This window comes from Linepithema humile, chromosome 4, assembly GCF_040581485.1.
Source record: "Linepithema humile isolate Giens D197 chromosome 4, Lhum_UNIL_v1.0, whole genome shotgun sequence".
NCBI lineage: Eukaryota > Metazoa > Arthropoda > Insecta > Hymenoptera > Formicidae > Linepithema > Linepithema humile.
In genome coordinates this window covers 16,137,295-16,164,185 of record NC_090131.1, presented here as the reverse complement: position 1 = coordinate 16,164,185, position 26,891 = coordinate 16,137,295, and the positions used below count along the sequence as shown (strand labels likewise).

At 39.3% G+C, this 26,891-nt stretch overlaps 1 protein-coding gene across 2 annotated transcripts in view; it reads right to left on the bottom strand.

The window, feature by feature from the left end:
* Window positions 1-26,891, bottom strand: part of LOC105672253 (uncharacterized) — a 54,760-nt gene that overhangs the window by 23,496 nt on the left and 4,373 nt on the right. The window contains exon 3 of one of the 2 annotated variants that reach the window (XM_067353330.1): window positions 3,838-3,909. The exons of the other annotated variant lie outside the window; for it this stretch is intronic. The gene's annotated coding sequence lies outside the window, so the exon portion shown is untranslated. The remainder of the gene's footprint in view (window positions 1-3,837; window positions 3,910-26,891) is intronic. 2 annotated transcript variants of the gene reach the window in all.

The window sequence follows — 26,891 nt, the reverse complement described above, 5'->3', positions numbered from 1 at the left end:
TCAAATAATTAGAAATATTAATTGCGATGAAGATGCATAATAGATCCAAATATTAAAATTAAAATTTACTAAAAAAGAAGAAAAATTTGAGATAAAAAAAAAACAGTTGAAATACCACACAATTTATCATTAATGTGCGTGAAATGTAATTACAGTACGCAAGTGCCTCACTGATCTCTCGAGTTTCTCGATCGCTCGCGATAGTTTTTTTGATGTCGCCCCAAAGGAGCGATCAATAAAGCGACCGACACTTGACAAAGCAAAACGTTACAAATAGCACGTCCTTATTTATGTAAGTTGACCGGGCGGAGAATGTCTCCCGGCTACCATTTTCGTCTGTCGATCAGACTACCGCGCGCATGTGATCCTGACAGCAAGGAAGCCAGAGAGACACAAGTGCCGTTACCTCACCGGGTCAGATTTCTTAAAAGGCACGAGATATGAGGAACTGGCTTTACTCGGCTCCCGTACAAATCACATTTGAAATTTTTACCTTTTCTCATATCCTGCGCACCGCGCGGATATATCTTATCGCTTAAGTTGAAAAATTATATTCAGAATCAACTCGGGAGCAGTTCCAAGGGAGTTGTTCGCGATTTTGTGTAAACCGCAGAACGACCGAAACGTGCATTGAATAGTGTGTCCCCGTTCGGCTAGCACCCACAATTGCGCTTGTTCGACTTCAAGCTCGTTAGCTCGGCATTCGAGCGAGTATCGAAATCAGCGCCGACAATTATGAGGTGTCACGTGTTTCGAAAGATTCGACGGATACGGAGAGAACCGGAAAAACGAGAGGAACCGCCGGGTCGCGAAGGTAGTTTCTAGAACGCGGTTGGTTAGACATTTTTTTCACAAACGGCTGTTTAAGGAAGGACATATTATTAGGAAATTTTACGCCGCACTCGATCTCCTTTTACGATGAGGAAGGGCCTCGGTGAACGGCAACAAACGGATATATTTATTATCCATGTTTTACTCTCGCAGAACATAAAGTAATTCTTCTTGAGCCGCGCGGCACAAAAAGAAACGCGCACGGAATGGATGGGTATACAATACGCGAAGCATAAATCATGATGAAGCTTTATCGAGATTATGCCAGTCGGATCTGCGTGCATACTCATTATCATGTCGACATCAGAATTATTCATCCGGTAGCCTCATTAGCTGCCGGTCTTGCGTAAAACATAAATACAAATAAATAATCGCATTACCGCAAGTGAATTTATGAATATTTTAAGAAAATATTTGTTCTCGTGTGTACTTATTTCTGGATACAGCAGTCCGATAGCAAAACCGCAAAATCATTGAAATTACCCGAGTGAGCTATTACACCAAGTAATTCAAATGCTTCGACCGCATTCACTACTGCACGCACTGTTACGCATAATACTATTTTCCTAAATTACTTCAAATTATCGAGCAATTTACGTGAGAGTGAGAAACTATTCGGGATTGGATATCAAGGCTGACATTGATGAAATGGATAGTGAATTAACTTTTTCTTCTGTCTACGAGCGCAGTTACAAGAAATGGACTTTTTACGATGTAAAAAAGTATTGATATAATACAAAATGAATGACAAAAATGAATTTGTTTATTAATTAGCTATCATTTCGGTATTTCTTTCAGAAAAATTTTATCGCGGCGGTAGATTGCAAAGAAAGAAATATAAAAAGTAGGAAATATTCATCTGCAAAGGAAACCATATATCTTGCAAATCCGTAATGAACTGGAAAGCAAAGGCACATCGGTAAAGCTAAGCAAGCACCGACCCGAATCAAATTATATGAGATCGCATGTGAAAGAACAGATCGAAGCAATAGATTGCATAGATCGGCGGTGTTTTACAAACGTAATTAGTTATACTGGTTTCTCGTATGCTATAATTTTGAATCAGATACAGATATGGTTAAAGAGATCAAAGCGGTGCTAAAATCGTATACGGTTGAATCGATCATCGATCATCGCTTTTATTGCAAACTTATTCGGAGAAAGTAAAATTTCTCGCCTTTGGCTCGCTTAATTAGATACAAAATTATAATATAGAAGTAGAAAAGAGGAAGTAGCATTGAAAATTTTATATCTTACTTCCGCGTGTGAGTTATCGCGTCGAATAAAGTTATATTCGCGAAAAGTGAGAAATTGATCGATCCCGGCGAAAAAATTATTATAAAATTGTAGACACTTAAATAATGCTCTGCAATAATATTTTATAGCACATTTAAACGTAGCAGTGCGCGCAATAAAGTTGCGTCTGAAAGAAGTCATTCTCGCGAAATAGTTTGAAAGAGATTTCTCATCAGATTCATTTTATGAGCTCGTTTTCGCTACCTTAAAGTTTCTTACGACTGTTTTCCTCCTGTGCATCTCCAGCAGCGTCGTTGTGTTTGCGCGTTTTTTTATCTCGCTGGCGCTGTCGTACACGACGGATTTGCACATCTACACGCGCGGGCATTCAATTACGCGCCGGCAATAAGTTACAGTTGCTCTCATAGAGCACTCTGGCGAATCAAAGTTATTATATACAATGTGTAATGATCATATTAATCGCGCGTAGCAAGCGATGTGCCGTAAATATACATGATATAGTAATTTCCCGCGTGCACTGATTGCGGAAGATTTGCACAAGTATTAACTGGCGCGGGCAACTCGCGAGCGGTATAAATCACGTGAGTCAAGGTGATAATCGTGCACCTTTTTTTACCGTCCCGTATTTATGGTGACACGTGAGTGGTCAGGAGCGCATAACTTTTTCACATAACTTTATCATGTTGGGAGCACGTATCAATTATTGCCAATCGTACGTTGTCCATCCGTGCGACGACGACTATGTTTTGCAACATTGCAATTTCATTATAAACACAGTTAAATAATATCGTCAATTTTAAATATATTGTTTATAAGAAAAATCGACGCATCTCAAAGCAAGCCTTTCCGTAAAACTTTGCTGTATTGATATTTTGTGAAGCCAAATGTCCAGATAAAAACAGTATAAAATAATAATTAATAAAAAATTTCATGCACATACAGAAAGCAATTTTCTTGCAGTATCTGATGTGTTATTATAACGCAGCATTGTTTCCAAGATCGCATGCTACTCGAAACAGCCTTATGCCGATTGCAAAGCTTTCGGAACAATTTGTAAACCTGGTCTACATGCGAGCCACGTATTTTCGACTGTTTTGCTGATCGATTGTGTTGGCAAATCACGGCTCATTCAAATGCGTATGAGAATACACTTTCTAACTTGGACGTTAGTCAGCTCTCGTGTATAACTTGAAATCCTCGTTACGGGAGCCTCGAAGTTTTTATGGCGCGCACTTGCTGCTTCGCGCGAGCGTCATAGTCTGATTAGCCTGTCGACCTCTCTTCATGCTCCGGGATAGCACGAGTAGTTGCGAGTCGGCGTGCGTGCCGCCGCGTAACACACGCGATAGTGTGTGAGCGCGCGTAAACGGCCACCGGTTGCACCAGTAGGACACAGTAAAAGCCCGGCGTGTAACACGTGGAGAGAGCGATGCGCGCATACGTAATCGTATTAAATGAATTGGAATGGAATTCCGGAGTAGTCGCGTGCAGAGTGCGCATCGCTGGTGTTGGTAATCGTTCAAAAATTGCGCAACGCACCAGCGTCAAAAGCGCGGCTGGCGCCGAACGAGAGGCGCTCACCCCGATGCGCAGCGGAATCGTTCGATACCGATTCAATACACTTCACTTCCAATACCAGAGAGAGGCGGAGAGAGACAAGTGATTTTATTTGTATCGGATAGATATACGACATGTCGGTATCAAGCATCTAAAAAAATATTACTACATATTGCCTTGCATTTTACGTACGTAAATGTCAGACCAGTCGCATACTCCATTCTGAATTTGTTTTTCCTTCGAGATCGACTGTGAAGCTCTTACCTGCAATAATAAAATGAAATATGAATTATTACATTGTAAGATTGGAGCAATATAAATGAACAATTCATATTTATATATTAGCAGAAGAAAATATAAAATAATCCAATTAAATGATCAATCCTCATTAATTTCGCAATTGTCAAAACTAATTAATAATCGGAAAGCGCTGATATATGAAAGCTTATTGGATTGACGCACTATGATCTTCAGTCGATTTAACATGAGCGGCGCAGAGACAGACAGGTGTCACTATTACAAGCCGTATACGTCAGTAGTTGGATTTGCCGATCAGATTTGTCGGGACAGCCGCGATTTGCATAAACAAGTGGCAATGTCGAAGCGGAGCGTTTCAGCGGCCGTTACCGCGGGACGCTGCGGTCGGCGGTGATCGGCATCGCGACTCTCAGCGGCACGAATCGTATGCAATTCTCCCGGTGCAATAGCTGCTCTTCTGCGGCATTAAGGAGACTTATCGGAATCGAGCACGACGACGGTGTTTGTGTCGCAATAACGTCATACTGCGCACTAACGTTTGATGCACGAATAACACCGACAAAGCGTCTTCTCTAGCTTATGCATGCAGCACATCTACCTATTAATTATAAAATTAAATGAGTAGATAGAGAATTATACGCTGACATAATTGCAAATTATTGTACGGCGTATGTTTGCGGCACATTTGCACTGTGTAGTTGAAACGGACGGCGGGGTAAACTAATGTTGAGAGAAAATAATATTTTCGAAAGAGTGAAGCAACGTGTATGATTGTTGGCGGTTCGCACTTTGTGATTTCCCCGAAAGCTCTCCCTTTCTACATTCGGAAGTATCAAATTCTAGTCGAGCCGGTTAAGAGCGCCGATATGCTCTGCATATCAACTTAGTATCGCGTCTTTCTGCATAAAAATATTCGTTTGTCAAGGATAACGGGTTGCGGTGTAACTGGTTTTACAGGATAATATTGTAGAGGCCATCGTACGGTACTAAAAATATTTCCTATGTTTTGTGTCGCAGCGAGAAAGGCTTTCCTTGCAACATCATCGCGCAGTGACGCGACGAAAATACCGATACGATGACGATTCGCCGATGGAATCCGATTATTTTATCGTAGAGAACTCGATTCTTGTAAAGAAGGTACGATCCTATAAATCGCCTAATTGGAATAGTCCACGATCGACGTATGCCGCTTCTCCAATGAAATTCCAAAGGTCACTCCTTGTGCAACAATAGATAATGACTTGCGAAAGGGGACATGCAATCTCAGGACAGGGCTCCTGATTGTTTAGTTTCATTTCTAAGCCATTCTTCGAACGAAGGCAATCATCCACGCTACCCAATGCCGCGGCAAGTGGCATGTTAATTGTTAATGGTCGCCCAAAGGCAAGTCGCAATTGCGAGTGCTATTTTTCGTTCAGGCTCCAAGATGGATGTGTAATCTATCTATCTTAATTGCATATTTATACATATTAATAACAGTTTATAAATTACACTCGGAGTAATTTTCTAATAATCTGACTTATCGCTTAACCGATCTGTATAAAGATAACTGTGAAACCCGTATAAAAATAATTGCATTAGCCGATCTGTAATTATCTCTAACTGCAGGCAACTTTTTTAACGGTGATTTTCCTATTTCTGGAATTCTATTCGAATTCTTATTTACACTGTAAAAGTACCATCCTTTTGCTTATTCGTGGTAATTAACGAGGATTGCGAAACGCTTTCGCGATCTTTGTTTCTTCGCTCGTAATCGACAAAGACAGTCTTTATCGTACAAATGAATCGCACCTGTTGCGTGTCACCATACCGTTGCAGCGGGTCATGGCTGCCAGTAACAATAATAGCAATTCGCCGCGTGTCCTGCTTGTCCAAACGGCCCCGCGGACGACTAGATGCACTTCGGAACGGAATCGTTATTAGTAGAAAGTTTACGCGATGCCGGGATCACAATGGTAGCATATTAATTACGCAGCCGCGTTTGGGCGCGTGCGCTACTCCTTATCGGTGCATCGTTGCGCCCGAACTCGTTACGGTAATCTTTTCCTCGACTTCCCATTCTCCTTCTCTCTACTCTTTTCATATAATAACTGCACCGGCGTGTAGTCATTGCGCGCGCGCGCAAGCAAACACTTTCATGTATCTAAACCTTCACTAAACTTTAACGTCGTCCGCTCGCTTCTAACAGCTGCTCGCTTTAGACAACCGTATGCGAAAACCAGTTCTACCAGATGCAAAGCGACATGTTTTGTAATTAATCGATGAGCAACACGCATCAGAACACTCATGTTTAGATCAATGATAATAAGCATGTATGAAATTAATATACATTAATTAAACAAATACTTCAGTGCTGACATACTCCGTCATAGATGAGCACATGTCGATGACATAATCATTTGAAACTAATTATAAAAATTGATTCGTCATTTAAAATTTAAATAGCTATTTTAAGATTAGATTTTTTTCAACGCATGTAAAGGACTTGGTTAAATTTATATCTTGATATAAATTTTTTGATTAAAATTTTTAACTTCCAATCTCGCTGTACAGTTCCGCACTTCAATGCACAGGCACACTCTTCCAATTAGTAATTTAACGAGAATCGATGACTGGTCGATTCGCGGGGAAACACTTTCTCGAACATGAAAGAAACGCTTTCTAATGACGAAAGACCACACGTTAATGATGTTAATAACGCTCCATCGATTTGTCCTACCGCGATCCCGTCACTAATGCATCTTAAAAGTTTTCCTACGATGGCCGCAATCTCCAGAGATTCGGACCGTTTCGCAGCACAAGCATGACGAGCGTTTTCACAATCTCTGGATGTGTGGAACGATAAAATGCGCTGAGCTATATTGCTTCCTCGATAAATTATCGTCGAACGAGAAAATAATAACTCGACTACTCCGGCCTTAATTGTCATTACATGAGCTATGATTATGGGCACTGCAGCAATTCATTATCTTTATAGATCAACCGAGCCGCCGCGCTTTATTATCCACACACAAGTATTTTCTTTTATTGTTGAATAATGTTGGTTAAAGTATTTTGCCAACCATTCATTTACTTCTCCTCAGTTTGGACCTTTGATCTCGTTGGTTATTAATGAATTACTAAAATACATTTTCTTATCTCTAAATTCTTCTCTTTAAATAGCTCGATTTACAATTATCATTTCTACTAATTAGACCATTCATTTCTCACACAAGTTTCACAATTTTCATCTGTCACTGTTTAACCTCCTTTGCGGGGCGCAACGCGCTATTTCGCAGCTTCAATCATAGCGCTTGACAAATCGACAAAAATATATTTGACGTAGACTGCGATAGTTGCATATAATAATTTGCGGCTAAGTTTCATCAGCGGCATTGTGAAATTTTGCGCGCCAGCGTTACTAAATGTATATTTCTATCGCACATATAAAATAGAAATATATCTCTTGACATCAAAATATTCATATCGTTTATGAAACAATGATAAAAATTTTATGAAATATAAATTTCAGTGCTATCGAGATAGATAGAAAAGTAATCTCTATAGAATTGATACACACACATATACATCAGAGATTGAACTCACTAAATTATGATCAATTATGATTTGAACTCCTGCAAAATGTGTGCAATTGAAACACTGCGAAAATGATTTTACGACATTGATGATCACGGTCTGTAATAATATACTTAAAGATAAACGTTTAGAGCTTAACTCGTCATCAAGAAGAGAAAGTAGGAATATAATTTTATTTTTCGCTTGCATATCATAGTTGTTAATTTGCATGTGCAGTAAAATGAGCGATCATACGTGTCAAGAAAATAAATTGAGCGCACTATTGCCTCATGATCGCTTAATCAAATATTTATAATTACGTATAAACGAATGCGAAAACTCGTTTCGTTTTTTTCTTTTTTCCACCGCTAATGATATCGATCACGGAAACGTCGCAATGCGAGGAAAAGGAAATGCGCGACGGTGTCAGAATTCCATGCTTAAGCGTGACTGAATCACGTAGGCGGATGAGCAAGTTCATTATACGTTTGCGTATCCCAATATTGCGCGCACGCCCGACGTAATATATAGCTCGTGCTCCCGTGCCAGTAATTATACCGTTGTCAGTCAATCGGCAGTAAGGTGCGATCGCGATTGAGAGATCAAGCGATGCGCAAGCGATCTCTGCCATCGACGTTGAAAAAGGTTACGCGCTCGTTTGGCGAGCATTAACTCGAGCCGCAGTAAATTATCCTCGCCGCATGATTTGATTGATTCGAATATTGATACCAGATACTCTAATGTAGTAGAATATGGAATAATTTTTGAATCCGAAACTGACACATGCGCTAACTCGGAAAATCATATAAATGGAAATTATGTGAATAACAGGTTTAGCGATGAATAATAAAATTGTAAAGAATTCTTCCGCTTAATCGGAATAAAGTTATTCTAGAATGTCTCTTATTATGACGTCATTGAAAAAATTGCGATTGCACTTAACGATTGACATTGGATTACGATATACTTGAGTTGTTATAACGTGTAAAAGGCTCTTATTGCTGTCAGTCTTGTGCAACGCGTACTTTTTAGATTTCGAATCAATTATCGTCTTTTTCTGCGAAGCATAAAAAATGTTGCAACTCACAAGATATTTTGCCACTTTTAAATCTTAATATCAGTTATTTCAATCGACAGTTTTGTAAAATAATTTATCTTCGCTAACATATAAACGCGAAATCGTAGAATCTACAGTGCTATATGATTATATATGCAACCAATTGGACTTGGATACCGCTGTGAACAACAATTAATTATCGCCGATCTGACGACTGATTGTTGCGTGTGGAATGCTATTTTGTATCCATTGCCGCTTAGTAATTAACTGTCACTAACTCAACAGCCGATTGTCGTATTTCACGCGTTGTTTTGTAACGCGATCAGATACGCGCGATCTCAATTGATTCAATAAACCAAATCGGTAAATTAATACACTAGGAGGGCTAACATTTGACACTCGTGTATCGCCTTCAGCATACTTTATCCTTTTGTATTAACGCGCTTATATAATTGTTCAGAGATTAAAGCGCGATTGAATTAGAGGGTTAAAAAGAAGACAATGTGTGTCTCATTGTCAGTTGTAGCGCGTGATCAAGCGTAGCAACGAAAAGAAATCGGGTCTGACACTTTCGAGTTGGTTTTACGCTCACTGGACCATGTCAGTCTCCTGCAACCTGCTGTCCGTCATTCTCGACAGTGACCGGCGACTTTTCGCGAAGCGAAAATTTCAAGCGAACTACACGGATGGATCGACTTTCTGGATTGTAAATAGCGCAGATCGGAGAGTACGCCACTGATATTCGCCACTTTAATTGCGCTCGAGCTATTGGGCATCAATAATAACTTCTCGTCGGTGTTACGAGGATGTGGTAATAACAAGCCGGTGTTACAACGGGATTACAGTAACGCGGGCTATGATTAGACATTGTGATTTAGTGCACGATGTAATCGTGCTTTTTGCACCACAGGCCCACAATTCGAGCGAAGGAATATTTTAAACCCGATCGCCATATACGAACTTATGATCTTTAGACCGCGTGGAAGAAAGGATCGGCAATAGGAATTGTAAGTCTGATGCATTGCCTTCTTCATTTCCGGCGAAATTTTATTTTGTTTCTATTTTTATCGATTTTTCTATTACACACGAGAATCTACGTTCATTGCGCAATAAGGAAGTTTATAATGAAAAACTGCGCGGATAAAATTTCTTAATAACACAGAGATGTTAATGTAGAAAAGACTGTTCCATCGAATTTGTTTAATCAGCCGTTTGAAATAGAAGTGAAACTCAGTTCTGATTGAGCTCTTCTCTCTCGCGAATAATTGATGTAATTATCGTGCAAAGCCATTGGCACATATCCACTTCTCCAAGTAGGAAATCTCTCTCGCAGTCGGAGATAACGCAAGTGCGCATGCATTCGCGCGCGTGTAGTATGTTATTTGTATTTTAGTAATTATTATTCGCGTATGCAACTGTCGGCTTCAAACCTGTCGTTATTGTGACTAATTAAGTGATTATTAGCTGAAGTTTGGCATACATGCGCAGCAGGACGCAACTTTTACCTTAATTTATGTTGTGGAGTATCAATTCTAAAACTGAATAATATTTTATCGTAATCGTCTTGCTGCTTTAAGTAATAATGATATACAAAAATTAATTTGCGATGTATCATATTTACTGATTAACTACTTGCTTAATTCTCAACATCCTGATCAAATAACCGGTTAACGAAACTTCCGGTTAATGGAAATCCAACAAAAGAGAAGTTGTGCAAAATCTTCTCGTTATTTCTCAACGCCAGTTATTACCGTAAGTTATACGATATCATCTTAAATAATAAGATGCATTTAAGATGCACGTTTATATTATACCGAAGTAAAATGCTTCAAAGCTCGTTTTAACCGTCTAAAATATATTACAGTAGAAGTTTTATCTTCTATCGAGGCAATATTCCAGTAATAAGATGGACAATTTTAGATAATATAACAGAAACAGAGAAGTAACATTGAAGAAAGCTGTTATCGTGAAATTAAATCGGAGACGATATACATATGTATATTAAAAAATTTGTCTAAATCGAATGACGTGTGTAATCTTAACGTAATAGTTACAAGCGAAAAATTGTTACGTGTTTTGCATCAAAGTAAAAAACTTTCTTTTACAAAATCTTAAAAATTGCTGTAAACGGTTGCTAAATAAACGCATAAAATTTAATTTCAAACTTAAACTTACGCATATTATATACACCGTTCAAGATTTTAGTTGCAGAGCAACTATATTCGAAACACATTCGTTGCGATAGCGACATTGCATCAAGAAAAACAGTAGTTTCTCGCGTTAAATTGTGCATAGCGAACGCGTACACTAATCCATAGCACACCCTAATCTACAGTTCGGCACGACGAACGTCGTATATCACTCTAATTTGTGATTCGGCGCGTCAGCCGAATTGCGATTGTCGACCGTGTTGCATCGACTCGTATGCATCCCGATTGGTGCCAATCTAGATCTGAAATTGACAATACACGCTGTTCTATGTAGGTCAGTAACTTATTTAAAACCCACTACCTGTCAACTGACCAGCTGATCGTAGTAACGTTATGTTTACATAATAGCACGCGTCACGCGCGACACATGTGAACGCATGTACTCGCGAATGATGCACGCGCACTGAATTCTTAAAACGTTATAACTCGGTGAAAAATTGACGTAGCGATCTGCGGCAAACAAGAGTTTTCTGTGCTTTACGTTCCGCAAATGTCTATGCTCAGTAAATATGCTCTTACCATGACGCGTATAAATATGTATATTTATGTAGGTGAAATATAAAATGGTGAATTTTAAAATATATGTATAACGGAAAGTGCAAAAAAATCCCGATCTAACTTCCACAATCTTCTATCAGCAAATATTTCCTTACTGCAGTTACCTGAACTATAAGCAAAATCGGTTCAACCGTGACAAATATCCGTGGATAATCGTTTAATATTACAATTTCGCCTATCGACAAACGGAGTAACAGAAAGATTTTAATCTGCTTACTCGCGCGTTGATAAATTGATAATTCTTTCATTATCTTCATTTAGATGCATAAGTTTTACACTGTCTTTCTTATATACGATTTTATTTTCTTAAAATTGATCTCTGGTAATGAATGAGAAAATCGATTCTTATTTTACGTTAGAATTATTTGGTTTCCGCGATCGCGGTAGGCAAATTGAAATTCTCGGCGCACAATCTGCATTGCGCGATTTCCATCTGACTTCGTTCCTTTCGTACCACTCCATCCCGCACTTCCCTTTTTAGAGTTTAATGACTCCTCGCGGCGGAGTCTGTTATCTAATCTGATGTCATAATGTCGCCGCTTCGTTAACAATTTTCTACTGCGGAAATTCGCTAGAAGCACTAACGTCTTGCACCAGCATTCAAATGCCGTCTGTGTATATTCCCTATTTGGAATAGTGTCTGTATCTCCGGAATACTCGAATAAATTTCTATAGACATTTAGATATCATAAAACATTTATGTATTCAAGAATATTCACTGGATAAGTGAATGTGAGACTAGTTAGAGACGGAAGGAAGAGACGTATCTTGTAATCGCCATATACGAGCTTTTCTCTTCGCGGCGTGAGCGTACCGATCGCACAAGATCGCGTCCGGGTTTCTCATTTTTTGCGGCAACGTAATTGTTTGGCATAAAGTATAGAAAGTTACGCGTGGTAAAAATCTAACGATATTTAAAATATTCTTCAGTGAACGCAATATCTTGCGCAGTATGTGGTAGAGATTGCCTTATGCAACTACTGCGATTCCAATACCCGAGTCTTTGCTTGTACATAAAACATTTATAACTCAATACAAATGAGACAAAGACAGTCGAATTTTTTGAACCAATTACAATTCATTAATAAAGTTTCCCGCAATATCATCTTTTAACGCGTGGCTTAAATTATACGTGTTTTTCAAAAATTTATAAAGATACATTTTTTTATTTTAAAACAAGTTAAAAAATATAAGTATTTTGAATTCACATAACTGAGGATTCTAAAATTCTATGTCACATATTGCATGAAATCGATTCTACATTAATTTTTCATATTTTTTTACAATTATATAAATTTATTTTTGACAATTTTCGAACTATATTGTGAAAAAAATTATCTCTTTTAAAATTTTCGTGGGAAAAAGAAATCCTCCGTTTCGCAGTATACTTGTAGAAACCTGGCTTAGTACTCCGTTATATAAATTGATTTGCATTTACAGTCATGCACGCTAGGATTGATACTCAATTATCCGTGTAAGTCACTCCAAATCTGAATCGGGAGTTCTTTGAGAAGTCAAGAAGTATACAAGCATTAACTGAACGCGATTTCACAGCACGGAAGGAAGACTGTTGTATTGTATTATATGTTTCGTAACGCGATCTGCGCCGTGTTTATCGCGCGATCCTTGAGGGTCGAGTATTTTAAGGATCGAATCGAGAAAGTGTTTAATGTGAACTCCGCACGAAAGCTGACAGTACATAAGTCACCGCCGAACAGAACGTGGCTGGCACGCCACGCCATCGAGAGTTTCCTCGTGGTTCCCTGAAACGTGCGCGCAGCATGTCGGCACGGAGGACGATCGCGAAATCCGCGATATATCTGTACGTTCCGTGGCGTGCGCTGCGAACGTACACCCGGAAATCGGCGATACAACTCGCCGTGGTGAAAACGCGGCGCGCGCCCATTCCTCATGGATTCGCCCGAATGATAATCCGAGCGCAGCGGAATGCGCTTTTTTTTTTCCTCGTGAAACCTGGCGCGCGAACGGTAGGCGTTGGAACAATTGTCGATTTAGCGATAAGCGGCTTGAGCGGCTTAAGACCCCAAGTTCCCGATCGCATACTGCCCCAAATCATTCTGCGAATTTATTATAACTATTTGTTTCTCGATAGGTTGTCATTATTAGAGAAGCTAAGATTTATATCGGATTTTTTTTGTCACGCGCCTTTCACAAAAGAAACGCGTACAGGCACGCTGAAACTCATTAATCCTTCGTTATGCGAACGATTAGTGGGAGAACAATGCGGTCCATTGGCACAATATGAAACCCGCGTTCTTTTCACGTGCGAGACCGGATTCTGATATGCCAATGACGTTGGTCTCGTTGAGCTTAAGAACATTCCAAATATAACCGCCATCACGCTGCTGTCGAGATATAAAAGACCGTCTCATTAAGTCGCGCTCTCGAGCACGATGCGAGAAGAGTTATGAGACAGGTTGCGTGAAAGCATTACCGTTAATTCCACTTTATAGCGTGAAGGATAGGCGCGACGTCTTCCTTTTATACGGAACGTCATAAAGACGACAAACTTAGACTTCGATCAACATCTCATTCAGTCTTTATCCTTCGACGCTCTAACATATCATAGCCTGCAGAATTTTGATATTATTGTTATTATAATGGAAAAGACGAATTACGTAAAGAAACTAATTGCAAAACTTATTGTCGAAACGTTTATGTACATATATTAACTGATCACGTGTTTACTTCGCGCGGAGACACGCTTGTTCGTATTCGCAAAATTTACGAAATCACAATTTATGAATTTACTAATCACTGTCACGTTTCACTCTCACGTGACATTCTGTCACGTAAAATAGAACTGTAATTATTTATGCAAATTCATCAGCATGATTGTTTCACACTCAGACGCGTAGGTAGTATTTCTGACGGAAAATTTTCTGGTCGCCTATGCGCCTGCCCGTAATTATACAGTGATCGTGATCAACAGATCGACGGCGCGCGGTCTATTGGAACTAATATCTGCTTTAGTTACACGAAAATTATATTGGTTACTACCTGATTGAACACTGTCTCGATGCACCGTCGTAGTTGAATGCTCAAACCCTTCACTGAATATGTGGGCCACAGAACTCAAGCCACGTGCTCATCCGTGCACGTGTCGCCTGTCCGCGAACTCTCTGAATCGTGAAATGATCAGTTCCAGTTTTTAAATTACAAGCCACTTTGCCAAATTGTAATTTAAGGCTTTAAAGATGCAAGTCATGAGAAATCACTATAATTATGTAGAAATCTCTTTTCATTCAATGATTCAATCAGGATTTCTCTGACGTCAATTGATTTCTTGTTTATTTGCTACTTTAAACCACTTTTTAGTATTTCTTTGAATACCAATAATTAAAAGATATAGGTTTATTAATAATTTATTAATAGTTTAAAGCTTAAAAAACTATATATTTAAGAACGTTTTGTGAAAGATTAATATTGTAGAAATTTTACACAGAAGTTTTACGAGTAAGCATGTTGATAATAACACGTACGTTTAATGTTAACTTTTACGATGCGTTCTGACTTCACTTTGATGCATTCTGAAGTTTTTTGTTGTTAGAAGATCATGGTTGCGCTTGAGAGCGGCACCGCTGTTGAAATTAACCTTTGCGTACAACAAAATGTATAAAAATTTCTATAATCGTGTTTATAGAATGTTTATAAAAAGAAAAAGCAGAGGCGGATTGCTTCTAGCACGAGCCCAGTGTTCGCTTTCTAAACGGCAAGTAAACGCCATTTGATACACAAAAACCTGTCCGTCGAACGTTGCCAAAGCGCCACGATTTTACATCATCGGGAATACGCGCCACTATTTTTCAGAAAATCCCACGATTTTACATTGCAAGAGGTATTTTAATAACCGAGGATCTTATAACAATGCTCGCTATGTATATATGTCCAGTAAAGCGACGATCACGATTATGATTTAGAATGCGAACGAGGAAAGCTGCGGCTGTTAATCGCGAATGTTAGATGCGAATCGCGTCGTTGCTCGCAGCGCGTTACGGTATCATTATTCCAGTGTCACGCGCGAATGAGCCGCGTTTCAAGTGAGCGACAAGTATCCGCGGAAAGCACAAGATTGAACGGACGATCGAACTTGTCGATTACAGCGAAGGTAACGTCAGCTTCCGATTCTGAGACAGTGAACGCCCGATTACGTCTTCGTGCCTTGAGAAGTGGCAGAGAGTAAATTCATTGAGTCGTCTTGCAATCGTTCGTATTGCAGCAATAAGCCCGGCGTGTCACGAAACCGCTGAGAGACGAGTCACAATGCTCGTTCTTCGACAAATTGCAAGCGGCACAGCGAGAGTTTCTTATCTCAACTTGCGGCAGACTTGTTACGCAATGGGTTGCACAGCGGAGTTTAGACGTCGAAGAAGATCAGTATTTTCAGTGAATGTATTTCAGTAAAATAAATACACAAGCTGATTCAAATGGCAGCGATTGCTTCAAAAATTTTTCCTGCTAAATTCAATATTAAATAAAAGTTTTATTTAATATTTTATAATTTTATGTAGCATAAAAAATTAGTAGATATGATTTTGTTGATTATAATTTTTATTTTCTTTATTTAACGTTGCATTAATATCTTCAATATTAACGAGTAATGATCGTATGCAGTAATGCACGGGTAGACAAAGGAAAAAGCAAGTCTATAAATTTCTGTGATTTTTATTTTCGCGCAAGTCACGAACAATGCACGGTGAATTGCATTCCAGAGACTCGCGACTCAAGGACTGCGGCGCAAAGGCGCAGGAGGAATTTTTGAAGCTGCACGCAGATCTCGTGATTAAATGGACAACGCGGCAGTCGACAATTATGTGATAAAAAATGTCAAGTGTCACTTGAAACGGTAAAATGTATTGATCGGAGAACGTGGAACGAGATGCATATCGTTTTATTATTAGCACTTCTTGATGTCTTAATCTGATTCGTCTGAAAAGCAAGGCGCCAATTCTGCATCTTATTATGATCATTAAATGCCTAATAGATGACAAGATTAGATGATAGAACTGTGGTATAAAGTGAACGCCGACAACAGAGTAGGTGTCAACTGACAGCAATAATTTCACCTTGTGCATTAATGCTGAATAAAATTATAAAATTACCGGCAATGAACATAAATTTATAAAGTAAAGGTCAGTAAGAACTTAAATTTTAATTATCCGTGCGTAAATTATTCAAGTTCTAGAAGTACAATCAATGCCAGTGACTTTTCATTCATTGATTTTTAATTTGAGTGTCTTTAACATTTTTATAAATTAAAATAATATCTTAAATATTTTATAAATATTTAAATAATATCTTAAATACTTCACAAAATTATAGATGTAGCAAAACGAATCTGCCTACAGAATTGATTTTAGCATTCAAGTCCAAGCAGAAGCAATAGAAGCGAGCATAAGACGGTGAAAAATTCCGTTACGACTCGGTCGTATTTATTCCTCGAGATCGACAGGGGTGACGGAGAAAAATTGTGTAAAGTCGTGCAAAGCCGCGCGGAGCCGGGGATGACAGACGAGATGGAATAGTAATATCGTGCATCTCGATAACTCTTTGCCGGCGGTCATTGCAACGGAGTCACGATCGTGATGCGCGTGCATTGCATTAAGATTGCGTCGGAGCCAGCTCGATTCAAGGACTGGCTGATGTTAAAGTTCATGATAGATTCGAAGTGCCGCGATCCGTAAAATGCATCGTACATCATGCATCCTCAATTAGAGGAACGTTAGAATTGGGTCATGCTAGCTTTGCTCGTTGCTCGAATCTGATCGTTATGATTCCTTTGGGCCAATTAGAGACACCTGAGAAATAGGGGTGAGTGTACAGTGCGGCAAGTATAAGCCGGAGCTACAATGCACTCTTCTGAGTTATTCGCACTCCTAATTCTTGATGTTCAAAATTTTATTCGAAAATTAGTTGATAAATTCACACATTAGAGCGACTGACGAGGCATGTAGTCAAATACAATTGTTAGTCTATACAATCGCTTGAAAATAGAAAGATAACGTGTTTGCTATACAAAAATATATTATTACACGGTTGTCAGCTCGCGTGTCACTAGCAATTAACATAAACGGAGATACGTGCTGAAACATTTAAAACGCGGTTAATATGATTGCCAATTAACAAAGCCAATTGACAGCGTGACGTGTGTTTACATAAATTCACTTACAGGTGGAATAACGGCAGGATTAACTGCGCACGGGTTGTAACGATAACGCGCGAGATCAATATGCATTCGCGGATTACGCAATCGCTTAATCGCCCAATTTCGCGACGCGTCACTGCTCGCGCTCCTGTCGCGAGCATCGAGATTGTCCGTTTTGCAACGCGTTATAAATCCTCGAAGATACTTTATTGCGCGGCGCGCTGGTGCCCGGACGCGCAAGAGCGGTCCGCCTATCACTGTGTAATTGCAGACACTACATGTAGCAATGTTTGCCAAGATTTCCCAACTGTTGCTAGTTCGCTCTGATCCCTTAACGGCTGTGTCTTTTTGTCCCGCTTCTCCTTTCCTATCTCCGTCTCGCTTTCGCCAAGTACGAACGACCAAAGGTTTCGTCGCGAGAAACGGATGGACGAATACGATGCTTTCGCAAGCGCGATCGGTTGTACCGCATAAGTTAATATATTCAACACGCGTCGCCTTTGAGTTGTAAACTGCGAGTAATATTCGCGGAATGCTGAGGACGGCGTTCGAGAAGAAATATTGCTTAGAAGATCCGTAAAAAGAGTTTCGACCGAGTCAATTGCGCGATAAGACTACAAAAGAGTGGGAATGATTTAAATTCTTCTTACAGCCTACAGTTTTTAGCCAAGACTGCTCGCAGCCGCCGTAAGATTTATAACCGTGCGGTTTGCCGGGGCACGGTTCGACGAAGAAAGCGGTAACGGCGAAAGATAATTTTCGCGTCGTTAAGTTGAGAGAATCTCTCGAAATGTTCCGGGTTTCGAGATAAAGAGGGCCGCCCCCTCCTGACCCTGCTTTTACCATTACATCCGTGTTTACGATCGATTAAATACATGGATGAACTTGTGAGAGAAAATTCGCGGTGAACGCTGGATGCGGGTCGCCGATAAATAATCCGAAAGAAAAAGAAGCACACTTAAACTTCGATTTAAGCGATCGTAACTATATCCAACCGAGAACTTATGCTTCCACTATATCAGCGTGATAGCGCCTCGAATCTCGCGAAATAACTTGGTGCTGTCTGGATTGGTGTTTTTCGTTCGTAACGCCGTTTCGATGGCGAGGTGTGTCAGTTGCGAGTATGTGAATCGAGTAGGATTTCAAGCTGGCGTGTTACAATCTCAAATGAAATCGGACTCGATCGTATTTTTCACACATCGATTGAACTGTTGCACAGGGAAGCCGTAAATGCGCATGCTGATTCAAACTGAACGAAATGATTAGTTTCTCTTGCTCGTATTTTTATAACGACGCTATTCCATCGCGTATCACATAAGTGAGATGTGTGAATGCGCACAGACTCGATTCGATCCGCTCGATTGGTTTATGCTTCGCTCGCTGCCTGCTGCCTTATTGTAGTCGTCTCAAAGGTCAAATATCGCGAAGAAAAATCCGTCAGTTTCCTTGGATAAACGCGAGGGATAAACGCAGAGAGCGACGCGAGTTATGGTACCGCAACCTTCTCCGAGGAGGTCATTAGACGCGCAACGCGGATCAGCGCGCCAAGAACAAAACCGAGCAACGGCGATGGGAAATAATTTATGCGATCTGATTTCATGCGGAATGGTAATGGCGCGCGATAACGAGACGCGAATCGGAGACGATGGTTTTAATTACCACGTCGTCGACCACGATTCCGTAATACACTATAAATCAACGAGCGCCGCTAATCATCGGCATCCTTATATGAACGATAGTTAAATAAGATCTCGCAACGCCGACATTCAATGGCGCTAAGAAAGAGAAAAAAGTGATAAAATTCGCGCAACGCAGATTCTATGTAGAAATGAGTAGCACAGGCCGTACGATAACGCGTGCGAATTGCAACGTCGTAAATCAGAGTGACAGCGGCTTTGCAGTTTGAAAGTACGCCGATAATTCACGAATAGCTTTTACTGATATTTTTACGAATCCTTCGAAAAACCGTTGATATCGCGCTGTCCACGCCGCGCAGAGAGACATACGTGCACGCTTGAATAAACCAGCGCTGACAATGATATAGAGAAAATCAAATTAATAATCAAAACCTTTCGAAATCATTGGTTATGAATATTGGCGTATCGAGATAACGCAATAACGATAACCCCGGTATGTGGACTTATAGCCGCGTGTAGCGAAATAATTCTCGCGCGCAAGATCAAGGGAATCTGGTTTTCCGACTCGGGTGCAGCCTCGCGCGCGCGCGCTTATCTGGACTCGCTCGGATTTGCATGAAATAGACGGCATCGAGTCTCCTCAGCTCCTCGTCTCGTGACGAGAAGCACGAGGGAGAGAACGGCCGGCAGTCATTGTGCGCCCGCAGTCAGAACTTGCCGCCGTAGATCTTATCCCTCGATCACGAGCGACCCATATAACCGGATTCTTAGATCCTAATCGACGACGGACGACCGCGCGTTCGGCGACCGCTTATTATACGCCGCGGACAATCGCAGTTTACACACGGAGGCGTTGATGCGCGCGAAGTCGAATAATTTATTGCGAAATGTTCGCGGCTTATCTCGACGAGACAGGCATTATTTTCAATAGAATGATCAAATCGTATTATTACTTAATTATACAACAAGCGGGACGTTATGCTGGACACTCGAGGAAGTGAATGTTCGGAGATGATTGTTTGAATTAACCGTTAATTAGGCATAATGAAATTTCAGTGCACGACACTATTAATTTAACGTTTGTTCTTGCTGCGGCTTGATTGTCGAGTGCGGCATATAGATGCCGCGAGATATATGCTTTCTAACTGCGTAAAAAACTGTTTATGCGTTTCTCTTGGAATGATTAGAAAGCCGTGAACGCATTCATAGAGATAAAGATGTTTTTAAGAACATGACTGGTGATATTTATTTCAATCAGTCTTTTCTGAGTGATTTGTTCAGCAGTATGCACAGTTTTCAGTCAACATCACTTATTTGTATATTTATCATTTCTCACTCTTCTTTTCTATGCAGAAAGTGAGACGATACACTCTCTCTCTTTCTCTCTTTTTTTAATCTTTCTCTCTCTCGTTGCCTTTGCTGTTTCAATCTCTATGGACGTTATCCGTAAAAAGTGATCAAGCGGAACGGCGCACTTTGAACGTACTTCCCTCTTAATTAAGAAATAAGAGACAATTTTCCACCAGAAAAGGCAGGACAAACACTTGCCTTCATTCTCCAAAACGAATGCGACTCTTGCATCAAAAAAGCGCGTAGCCCCAATTTCTGCAATCAGTCCCGCTTGACTCGTGGAATATATATTGCCTTATTTCAAATAAATAATTGTCAGTAAATTTTTCATTTTCTGAAATATTTTTTAAAAATTTGAATTGAACAAACGAAACGTTTTAAAACGAGATTTGCTTCATGTATTATTAATTTATTTTTTTTTTTATATGAAAAGAATTACTGGAGAGATATCGCACTAAATGCTGTGCGCTAGATTACGTGTAAATTATATGCTCTCGCGATACTTCTAAGGTTCTAAGAATTTTTTTTAAATAAGCACCTATAAACATCTGATCCGTGAAATGAGGCATTTCTGTTGCGCTGTTCAAAACCATTTACAGACATGCAATTAGTTGCTAATAAAGTGTTTACTTAGTGCATCCAGCAAGTATCTTTAACGTGCTGCGCGCGGCAAGGTGCTAGAGCTTGTTTGATGCAATGAAATTGTTTGCATGTTGGCTAACGAGCGTCACGCACGGACACGTAGTTGGCCGAAGGACGGCGAGAGCTTTCTGTAATGAGACGACAGCATCGTGGAATCACCGCTGATTTCCGAATGCGTTCGATAAACCGTAAATCCGCGAGTACGTCCTCTTTCTTGTTTCGCGAGGCGCATTCTAACCGCTTTATTAACCGCAGGGATTTAAACGCTCTTTCGTGCCGCGAAAACTTTCCTATTACGATCGTATAATGATCAATTATAAAATTGAGTAAAGATGATTTCCAATGAAAGTTGACGTACAGATAATGGATGAAGGTTTCGCAATGCTTTCGATACGTCGCTAATTTAAAGGAATGTCAGAAAAAAAAAAAATTGATCGTGAGCGGTGAATAATGAGGTATGTAGGCGCCGATTTTTCGCATAGCCGAGAGGTTGCTCATTATCACGGCCTCTTTGTTCGCCTATTAAGGCAGGCATGACTGCATCTCTACGTTCAAGGATGACAAGAGTATATAGAAACTTGACACGCACGAATATTGATCGTACGACTCGGAATCTCCACGCGGGTTTGGCTTCGTTCAGTATCATTTAAATGTGACTTGTCGCCGAGAGATACTATGTCTGTCAACACGATGCAGTCAGATATTGTGATCCAAAGATAACGAGGAGATCAGCACTTTTAATTTCATCGCCGTGTTGACGTGTCGAAAGAATTCCGAGAGCTCAGCTGACTAATGGAATTTCACTGCTTATTAAATGCAAAATATAACTCAACTTTACACGATATTATGAGATTAGTATAGCCTAAAAAGGCAAGAGCAATTGACCAATCCAGGTTATTGGTAGAATATAAGTATTATAATGATCGTAATATTAATTAATACATAATTATAGAAAGTTAATTTTAATTGGACTAATTAACACGTTTTATCAGTGGCTCGCGGTTGCGAAGTAGCGTTGCAAAGAAAGCAACACAATTTTGTTTACGTAAGGCCGAAAACAGTTAGCTGGCGCGACTGATATTTACTTGCCAGGTGTAAAATTCAAAAGCGAAAGTTTCGTAGATTTACGGCAAATTTTGCACAGTGCAAATAAAAGAATATGTATACAGGAAGTTCACATTCTGTTTAAGGACGAACTAAGAAGTGTACGTAATCTCTCAATTTCACTCGGAGACAGCGCTTTTACTTTTTTGCAACGTATCGGTACATTTCCATCGCCCAAAATGGTGAAATACCGGCGAGACTAGTCGATCGGAATCTCTTTACGTTCTCCGTGTGAATTTCACGTTTCTATTTATCCACAGACAAGTTGCAATTGCATTCTACATCGTAAATTTGCATGCATCGTTGCAGCAAATTTAAAGAAGTTAGAAATTGTGGTTTAATGATGGAAAAATTATTATCTCAAACGGTGAAAAAAGTATTATTATTGTCCGTAAGTATTAATGCAACACTTGTTTCGTACTAATCATTCATCGGTGAAAATGCAAAAATCAAGCGGGCAGTTCGGAACTGCATTCCAGTCTATATATGATTAAACGCCGGGAAATTGTTCACTAGCGTAATTACTTATTAAGCGCAATGCAAGCCCGACCTAGAAAACCGGCGTCGGGGCCGACGGGCGATAGATATTGGTCGCGATAGAACTTGTATCGTTGCCGTATGTGCCGTATCGCTACGTATATCTCTGAATAAACCGCAAGAATTCGTTACGGGCGAATGCACGTCGTCTCTTTTTAATATGGAATATTTATTTGATTTGCGTGCAAAGGAAGACATTAACAACATCGTACATTACCGTTTACTGCGGAGTAAGTCACTTCTTGTTTAGGAATAAGACTTATTATCAACGCTTTAATTTCGAAGACCTTTACCGAAGCGGACAGCGTCCAATTACCGGCAATCACCGGCAATGTGATTAAGCGGCTGGGAAAGCAGAGATACATTGTCCTCTCTTTGCGGCTATTTTTTCATCTCAGCGTACGATAGCGTAGTTACGATACAGGTGGAGAATTTTACTGCCATTGCATCGAGACACGGCATCGTTGTAATATAAAATACTGCTGGTTATAACGACTTTGTAATTTCAATAGAGAAAAGTTACGTTTGTTTAGAAGCAATAAATTATTATTACGTTAAATTCCGTTTAAAAGTATTATACGCAAAATACATTTTATCTTGAAACAATATTACCACTGTTAGCATCGAGTTGTAAAGACTTGACAAATGTTTATTTGACTGAATGAATCTGTGAACGATTCTGTGACTAGGATTCTGCATAATCGATATAATAATAATATGAAGTAACGATTCACACACTTGACGTGTATCTCGCTGAGAGCTGCGAATGCCATATCGCAGGTAACTCGACTTATCGTAGCGTGATGGTAGCAAGCTACTGGAGCACGTGACTACGTGCAGCGGTATTACACCGTTCGTCACGTGCATCGGGCAGCGTACCGGCCGCCACGCTCTCTTGCACGTGAATGCTGCATAAAAGCGAACGAGGATAAACGCGTTTATTGCGGAAATTTCTGTTGCGGGTGTTGCCACTTTGCGGCCTATAAAAATTATAGCGATCGCGCAAAATTGACATCGATTTCATATATTTATTTTAAAAAATTATGTGTGTTTAGATATAATATAGATATGTAATACATTAGACACATATATTTAAAAAAAAAAATATCTGTAGCTTTAGGATAATATGCGTTTGCATTTTTGATACAAATAAAATTCATCTTTTGAAGGCGGAAATTTAAAGCCATCTGTCCGACTACTGCGGACGAATTGGAGAAAATTGCGAATTTAGTTCACAACAGATAAAGTTAAATTAAAGCGAAAGAATCTGATCGAAATGTGCATAATCATTTTTGTAAATTGCACATTGCGAATATAACGGGAAATAGTATCAGGCTTCCCATGGTTACTTTCCAAATATAAATGAAATAACAATTAAACTTTCGTATTGATTTCGCAAACGTAGTGAATAGAAAGAGGACTAGCTTGCGGCGAAAACGGTGCCGGTGAACCAATCGCAATTCGATAATTACCGGGAAAGAATTTGCCGTTTTCTTATAACAAAACAAAAAGTATATCAGCTAAGAAACTAGACGCAGTCGGTTCTAACTTTAAAATGCACATCAATCATTGTGCACTTGCGGTACTGAGTTTAACAATGTTAATTGCTCAAATTAAGTTGGCTCACGCGGCCCTTTGGGGGTCCTTTCTGTGCCGGTTTAATTAACATATTCGTATCACCGTAAATCTGTCTGACAGCGGTCGCGTACTATGCCGATACTAATAACACTGATTATGGCCAAACTGCCGTGTAGAAAGTTAACGTTTAAATTCACATACTTGTCGCTATCAATAAGAAAACGGTCGTATTAGCAGGCGTTTTAAAAACCCCATGGGTACTGAATCATGATCATGAATCGTAGAAAGTTGAGCTAAAAAGAAACTACATTCACCGACGAATTCACCTGGATACTATTAGCAGAGACAGTACATATAAGCAATTTGATAAAATTGCTGATCATAATCGTTACTCTCGTTCTCGTGCATTAAAGTGTTACTAAAGCAGTAACTTTTTCTCAAGTCGGAAACTTGATTATTAACGGATACAAATACACAATAAAACTGCTTAATTAATATTTTCAGATTGATTAGATAGATTATACAATTAAGTCGATAATATGAATCTATTAATTTACACATCATTTATTAATTTTTTGCTATTTATAATTTGCAATCCTGGTGGTTTTATTTTGCTTATTGTAAAGTTTCTGCAATCCTAATCAGGCGTCCTAATAAAGCGTCCAGGAAAGCACGTATCCGCAAAACCACGTATCCGGGAAAAAGAAGGTCAGATAACTAATCCCAATCTAATGCCAATCTTGCTTTTATTGCGGGTATGCACGCTTTACGCTCTTCTGATATCTTTTTGCGTAAGTTACTCTTGCGATGCAATACGTGTTATAAAATTTATGTGCGAATGTTTTTATCGTGTTCTAGAAGTTGATTAACGTAGGATTAATTTTTGCACGTAATAAAACCGAGAAACTTTTAAAAGTAATCCGTATATAATATGTAAATCCGTGATTTTGCAGGTGGCATTACTGATGCTTAATCAGCAATGATAAATAATATTGATAGATAATATTAATAATAATAGATGAATAAATAATAGATGAATAAATAATAGATTAATAAATAATAGATTAATAATAATAGATAATATTAAGAATAATATTATTAAAAAATTAGAATTCATCGCTAAGCTGAATCAGCTATTTCGATTCTTTATGTTTCGCAAACGGAGAAAGCATAGATTAATTATACGGAAGTTGTAGTTATTGAGAAATCTGTACGACACGATATGGAATCTCGAAATGCATAAATATTGTGTTAAGATTAGTCATGCGCTAGTTAGCTCTCTTGACATTCTATGAAGAATGTTATAAATACAACACGGCACTTTATTAGTATACTAGATTGGTATACGAGAAAGCGAATCAGTGTCAATGACAGATTGTCGCTATTCCATTCTTTCTGCTGCGAGAGAACGTTATTATTCGATCTCATTCAAGCTGTAATCTCCTTCGAATTTCTCACACTTTCTCCATCTTCATTAGTAGTTTGTAGATTTAATAAGGTGCGACTGTATCATTTCTTTTACAACTAGTTAGTTATTTATACACCGCTAATTTTGCACACCAGTGTCAATGTCGTGATACTTAATGCCTTATGAAATCTCATTCTTCTCATTGTCAGAGAAATTACTTTCATTTGCACTTTCTCATGTTATGTGAGAATAAGTGAATAAGTAGGTCAAAAAACGTCAAAATCTGTAAGATTTGTGATATGTAACTTTAGCTACAATTTAAAATATAGATATGCAATTCTAGATAAACGCTTTGAAATTACGAGTAATTCTTTAATTATTACGATACTCATTAGTTATCGTGAATTTTATTTTTATGCCGCAAACATCACCGCAAAAAATGTGAAAGAGTAAGAGTGATTTCTGAGAAATCGAAACACGATAAAAACGGGTTTTGTCGCGGCCTTGCTATGGTCCTCGCACAAACGAAGCTAACCGAGAAGACGTCGCGCGGTCGTTAATTGACAGGACGGACGGTCGCGTGATTCGAGGCGAGTGGCTGCACGTGACTCGATCGGACTTTTCTCTCGATGGAATTAATCCGTACGAGGAAAGGTGTACGAGCCTGGCTCTCTTTCTTTGTCTTTCTCGCACCGATCAGCAATAACCGGCACGTGCAAAAGTACATTGATTCACGTGCGGCACGTGAGACTGGCTCCTGCATGCTGGTACAGGAATTGTTACTATCGTTCATGCCCTGACGTCTGTGCAAACGGCATTGATTCTATAATACGCGATACGCGTGTAGGTGCGAATACGCTGAATGTTACAGTTATTAAGCGGTTGCGAGATCGTATTTGCGACATACACACATTAAGAGGTATTAATCTCACTATAAGATCAATTTTTAAAAATGCGAATGTGCATGTAGAGAATATTTGTCTTGCATTCTACACTTCCTTTTATTTATAGATTCTTTAGAAAATTGAAGATTAGATACATGCGCGTGGATAATCGATTTTGTAGATGAATGTCTGTCGAGCTTATTAAATTTGACATTCTTTTGTCATTAATATTTAATATAAATGAAAACTTTCAAATTATTGTTAATCGGGAAACTAATTATACTCTCTGTTAATTACATATT